Source organism: Mustelus asterias, chromosome 30 (genome assembly GCF_964213995.1).
Source record: "Mustelus asterias chromosome 30, sMusAst1.hap1.1, whole genome shotgun sequence".
In the NCBI taxonomy this organism is placed as follows: Eukaryota; Metazoa; Chordata; class Chondrichthyes; order Carcharhiniformes; family Triakidae; genus Mustelus; species Mustelus asterias.
Genome location: NC_135830.1, coordinates 10,852,329 through 10,859,113, shown reverse-complemented (window position 1 = coordinate 10,859,113; position 6,785 = coordinate 10,852,329). Strand labels below are relative to the sequence as shown.

The following is a 6,785-nucleotide window of genomic DNA, read 5'->3' as shown; positions in this document are numbered from 1 at the left end:
GTCACATCTGATGAGAACCTAAGTAAATGAAATTAAAAGGGAATGGTTTCACGGTTACGCCAGGATAATTATGTACCTATCTGGTGAGATTGAGGATTGATGGGAAGCGGACAGGAAAGGATTTGAACTTCAGTTGGAAATTCCCAAAGCATCAGTGGGCCGGTTTTCAATCTTTTCTTTATACTGGCAGACAGTCATTCAGCCTATGTTCCTTTGTGTGCTCTTGAAAGGAAAAATCCATTCCTTCCGCACACGTTCCGTTCCCCTACCGGCTGGGACTGTCTCGCCTCGTTGTTCCTGCCAGAAACGACACCGCTCACACTCTTTCATTCAAGATGAGCTGTCAGACTTTAGATGGAAGGACCAAAACCCAAATTAATTCTGGCAGCTGTGGGATTTAAACCCATGTCTCCGCTGATATTGGAGCCTTAGACCGCTCGGCCTCGCGTCCAGACGTTGTAATCGTGTAATTTACTGATATAGTGAGTGAAATAATATGGAAGGAATGGAGATGGGAAGGGCCAGCAGAAATCTCCAACCTAATTTTTCATTGAATTTGGTCATCCTGAAATGTGTAACAAACAAAAATCATCTCCAGTCAGAAAAACAATGAGCTGCATTTAAGGGTGGGCACCATTTAAATTGTCCTCAAACTCGTCTGGTTCCCAATCTCCTGCCAGAAATAACAACAAAACTTTCTGCTGAATTTGCTCAGGGTCTTTACTTCAGAAAGGACAGGGCACAAGGCGAGACTGAGATTTCTATACATTTCCAGGAAATAACTTATTTGGTTTCACGGTTTGGACGAGAGCAGCAAATCTTCATTTTCTGATCTGCAATCAAATGAGCAGTATCCAACTCTAACCACCAAGTTACAGCGTGTTTTACAATTTGCTTCATCCACGCTCCTTTTGTTATTGCAATTTTCACTCCAGACCACTTTCACCACAAACAAGATTCTCCTGCAAAATGGCACGTTCTGATTCACTCCCAATGATGTGTCCAGCCAATGACAACATGCCGCAAATACTCCACGACTGTTATCACGTTCGCTTCCGACGGTTCGAACAGCACTGAAATATTTCCAAATGTTTTTCATTGAAGAGTGAGGGATAAGTTTCATAATTCAGTGCCAGTGTACATGGCAAAATCTGACCCATTGCCATCCAGATTTTTCCTTATATCACCAGCTCTATTGGCAGCGTTTTGCAGCCCATTACTGTCCTTCTCTTTCAGTGTTTTTCCATGAACATTTGCACTTGTGATATTTCCAATGCAGTAAACTTGAAAATATCACTCGACTGAATTTAATAGATCCGCTTCCGATCAGAGAGTAAATCGGATTAGTTCTAACAGTTTTGCCAGAGCAGTAATTATTTTCCTGAGAGAGAATTGAACCGAAACCTCACGAGCAGAGCGTGGAACACAAAACACTGGACTCCAGGGCAACTAGTGAACTTAGTTTCTCAAACCGATTTACCTCATATTCCTTTGCTCATTATTTTCATCTCAGATTTGTTTTACCATCGACAAGTTGCTCCTTCAAAATGTCCTGTTTGGATGGTACATAAGTGTCTCCTTCAGCCAATGACAACACGGATTGAGTTCGCTGCATCATGAAATTAACAGTGAGGTGAAATAGTCCCACAAGAAGTTTAGAAGGATGAGAGGAGATCTGACCGAGGCAATAAAATTCTAAAAGGGATTGATCGATTAAACGTAAACCATCCCGAACAAGAGGTCACAGGTATAGATTGAGAGGCGGTGGATTTAAAAGTGAGATGAGAAGGAAGTACTTCTCGCAGAGTGTGGTGAATTGGTGGAACTCGCTGCCGCATAGCACGGTGGAGTCTCAATCGCTGGATGATTTCAATAAGGAGATAGATATATTTCCAACTTAAAAAACTAATTAAAGGGATATGGAAAACAAGCGGGGATTTAAAGAGCAGCGAAAGATGAAATTTAAAAAAAACATTGCTGATGCAGGCATCTCTCGCCAGAGACTCAGAAAAGTGCAATGTAATAGAAGTTGAACTGGCTGACAAATTCCACCTTTGTAAGGAATTTAAACAAAAGTTCCTTCGACAAATCAATCCTCAACAATGGCAAATAAGAGCAAGGATCCACCTAAATTTAGACGCGGTTTGCTGGGTTCAGAGTGCTCACCATTAGACCAGAGAACCTATAACATCGCAGCCGGTTGCAAATGGTCACTCAAAGCATTTGACCCACTTACTGTTGCTGCCACATTGAATGAAAAAGGTCACATGCTTTGAGTGACCATTTGCATCGGACGGCTCTGTTCCTGTTTCTCTGCTGTGATGGTGAGCACCCTGGACTCCGAATGCAGTAATCGGAGTTCAGAGCTTGGTGAAAGATTGTTTTTTTTTTGCTAAAGCAGATAATGGGTTTGCTGAAGGGAATTTAATTTTAAATTCTCAGTAAGTGGAAATTTCAGCAAATTACACCGCAACCACGGATGCTGCAGCGAATGATTGTACTGGCGTCATTGCATCAACCCCAGAGAACGATTGCTCAAGAATACAAAGCGCTGAGAGGCAGGGAAGCTACAGTGGGCATTGTGTCCACCTGGACGTGTAATTCACTCTGTTATCTGTCTCAATCTAAACAAAAGTTAGGAGGTGAGAGGCCAGAGTGCGACACGTTACCCGTGGAATCAACAGCAATCTGAATGAAGACAGTAGACTTTTATCCCAAAACACACACACACACACCCACACCCTCTCTTTCTCGCTCACACACACACCACACACGCTCACGCACACACACGCTCAGGCACACACACTTGCTCAATAATTGCCAGACTCCAGTCGAATTGTTATTGTGTGACACCAACCACTTCTTTTTTTCAACAGAGGAGTTGAAGGACAGCGAAAAGATGAAAAACACTAACGTTGCAGGGATCTGGCGCCTGAGGCTCAGCAATGTGCATTGTAATAGCAGTTGAACTGGCTGACAAATTGTCCTCTCTATTCGTGCTTTGTGAGAAATGGAAACGAAGCGCCCTTCAGCAAATCAATCATCTGCCTTTGCAAATTAAAGCAAGGCTCCGCCGAGATTTGAACTCGGATTGCTGGATTCAAAGTCCAGAGTGCTCACCATTACACCACGAAACCCAACTCACGGCAGCCATCTGAAAATCGTCGCTCAATACTTGTGCCAATTTGAACAGCAGGGAGAAATAGCAGTCCCGTTGTACAATCCCGTCAATTACCCACAACAATTAATCATTACATTGCCCTGGCTGGTTGCTCCTGTAAAAATGAGTAGGCTACCTTCAACTGCATTAAATTTCACTGCAGCTGATCACATTCAAAGAGCAATGTTAGCATCGAACAGATATCAACATTACTGTGGTAATTTTACTGAACAACATCAGCTGATCAGAGCTCTGCTTTCATCACACTGGAAGCCAATGTGAAAATATGAAGAATTTCAAATCTTAACAGACAGAAAGGAGTGTGTGACTGTGGACAATTGGCGCTGTGCATATTCCTGTAATCAGTCTCTCGGAAAATCAGGCAGATGGGATCCTGGTGGTCTCGTGGTTAGGATCCGGCGCTTTCAGGGTCGCAGGCTGCGTTCGATATGTTAAGATTTAATGATTTTCATAGACAAACCAGCAATACTGCCTGGTCCAAAGCAGCTCTGCCAGAATCGGTGGAGTGAGATTTGCATTTTTACTTCCGAGTTGGAAATGTCACACGTGCAACAGGTCAAGAACAAAAACAAATAGTGAAAAACAGTGATATGATGCAAAACGCTGCCGATAGAGGTGGTGATACAAGGGAAAATCTGGGTGGTAATGGGTCAGATTTAACCGTTTGCATTGACAGAAATATCACTCATTTCTGGATAACATTCTCGGGCTAAATTACAAGAAAACCTCTCCATGAATGAAATACTAAACTATTTGACTTCGACTGATTGCAAGCAGTTTTCATTCAGAAAGCAGTAATTGTGAAATTTACAAAGCGGGATGGAGAAAGACTCAGTTTCAGCGGTGACACTGCGGGAGGAATAGCGAGCTGGAGTACACTGAGAAAAGCAGCAAAGTTTAAACATAACCGGAACCAACCAATGTTGCCCTTGACCGTTATTCCTTGTGTCAGTTGTCTTACTCACTGTCACAGACCTTCCCTTTTATATTCTTTACTGAGTTATTTCCGCTTGAAATACCGTAGAAAACTCAATAGTTCAACTCAAGTTTCGTGATAAACGAGGATAACTCTGTAATCCGAACCACTTTGAAACAAAGCCATCGGGAAATGTTTCTACCTGGTTTCGAACCGTGGGCTTTCGAGATGCAAAGCGAGCATGATGACCACATACCAACGTGGGTACATGATGCAGCTCCGATTTAATGGGAGAGCAACTAAACTCGTCCGACAAGCCCGTCGGTTGCTCACTTTAACAAAAAGAGAAAACGCTGGAAATCACATTGTGTCTGGCAGCATCTGTCGAAGAGAAAAGAGCTGACGTTTCGGTCGGGATGACCCTTTGTCAAAGTTTTGTGTGACACATTTGCTTTCAGATTCCAGCATCCACAGTAATTTGCTTTTATCCAGTTGCTCACTTTACATTCTCTCTGCTGGTTCCTCGAATCAAAATGAATGATGATTCATTCCACTGCATTAAATTTTAGTAATCACATGTTTGACCAAAGCTGTTCATAACGTTTATAGTAATTTAAGTGAAAATCGAACAGTGGGAGAATGTGATCCCCCTCCTTCATAAAAATCATATCCTAAATTTAGTGTCTTAGATTTCCCATCAAGGACACCAGCAGAAGTCATTGCTGTCAGAGCTGGTATTGGCAATGAACCAAATGAATGGAATTGGATTAGATCACATGTCCCATTGAGTCTCCTCCCCCACTTTAAATCAATTCCGAGCTCAACTACTGCCTCATTTCAGGAATCAATTCAGTTAAATTTGGTTCCACATAAACAGGGAGAGAAGAGATGGAACAAAAACAAAAAAGGGGAATGGATAGTTAGACTGAGAGAGGGAAGGACTGAGACAGATCTACAGAGAGAAAAGAGAAAGTGCCAGAGTGGGGTAGACACTGAACAGAACAGATACACTTCATTCTGAAAAATATTCTGGCAATGGTGCTGAAGAATTGCGCTTCAGAATTTGCCGCACCTTCAACTAAGCTGTTCCTAAACTACAACACTGCCATCAACCGCCAATGCTACAACTTGCCCAAGATTGCCCGCTTTACAAAAATCAGGTCAAATCCAACGCCCCACATTACCACCAGTCTACTCTTGATCATCAGTAAGGTGACGGAAGGGGCAATAAACAATGATATCAAGAGACATTCCAATGCAAACTGCAGGAACATCCCCCGATGTCACGATTCGGATCTTACTGCATTCCAGGCTTAACACTGAGTTCAACAACTTCAGAGCATCTCCTTTCCTCCATCTTCACCCCATTTCCATTAATTTTGTTTTATTTAATTTTATGCAATTTATTTTTATTAATTAATATTTTTTTATTTTATATCTATATTTATTTTTTTGATTTCCATGTATTGCACTGTTTATTTAAAATCTCACTTTCCATCTTGTTGCCCCCTCTCCCTCCATCCCACTCGGGCCAAATCCTCCATTTCCTTTGTTCTGCCATTTGCACATTCTGATCTCGAAATGCGCAGCCTGCAGCACCCTTCTCAGCCATGGTCACCACCATTTAATTTGCCTTTTTGTTTTTCTTGATTGATATGTGACACCTTTGCCACCCACCCCTCACCCATATCCCTCACCATTACAGTATAAATCTCGTCCAAGTTTCTTTGTCTTCAGCTCTGACGAAGGTCATCCTGACTTTGAACGTTAGCTCTATTCTCTCTTCACAGAGGCTTTCAGGCCTGTTGAGATTTTCTGGCATTTTTTGATCTTGTTTCAAATTCCAGCATCCGCAGGAAATTTGTTTATATCAAGAGGCTCTTGTCAGACGGACTTGTCTCTGGAATACAAAAAAACCCCGCTGAAATTGAAAAAAATGCGCCAAATTACCATAGATCGGCGACATTAAAACCATTGCAGGCAGTTTCCCTGGTGGTCAATGGTTAGGATTTGTTGTTTTCACCACTGCGGCCCGAGTTCGATTCCCGGTCAGAAAATGAAGATTTATTGTTTTCTTGCAGGACATGATGCAGGTGGATTTGCAATTACTTCTTGATCGAAAGCATGAGTGATATTGCTGCCAGTTTCAACAGCAGAGAGAAAAATCCGCCCCATTCCACAAGCTCGTCAATTACCCACAGCAATTTATACTTGCATTGCCTCTTTTGGTTCCTACAGTCAAAATGAACAATGAAACATTCTTGTAGAATCCCTACAGTACAGAAGGAGACCGTTCGGCCCATCGGGTCCGCACTGACAACAATCCCACCCACGCCCTATTCCCGGAAACCCACATATTTACCCTGATAATCCCGCTGACACGAGGGTCAATTTAGCATGGCCAAGCAACCGAAATCGCACATCTTTGGAAAGGAAACCGGAGCACACGGAGGAAACCCACGCAGACAAGGTGCAAACTCAGCACAGGCAGTGACCTGAGGAATTTAACCTGAGCCAATGGCGCTTTGGGGCATCATTGCTAACCACTGTGCCACCATGCCGTCCTTTTCTACTGCATTTAATTTTACTGCAGTGTTAGTATCAACCTGTGATAAACCGTCTTGTGCTAATTCTGCTGAACAACATTAACTTATCACTGTTAATGGAAATGGGTTCCAACCCCAAGTT

At 42.6% G+C, this 6,785-nt stretch overlaps 1 non-coding gene across 1 annotated transcript; it reads right to left on the bottom strand.

Annotated features, from left to right (window-relative positions):
• Positions 1–3,065: 3,065 nt before the first annotated feature.
• On the bottom strand, positions 3,066–3,137 carry trnaq-uug (transfer RNA glutamine (anticodon UUG)). Its single transcript has one exon. It is a non-coding gene; the product is annotated as a tRNA-Gln (tRNA).
• Positions 3,138–6,785: the final 3,648 nt, after the last annotated feature.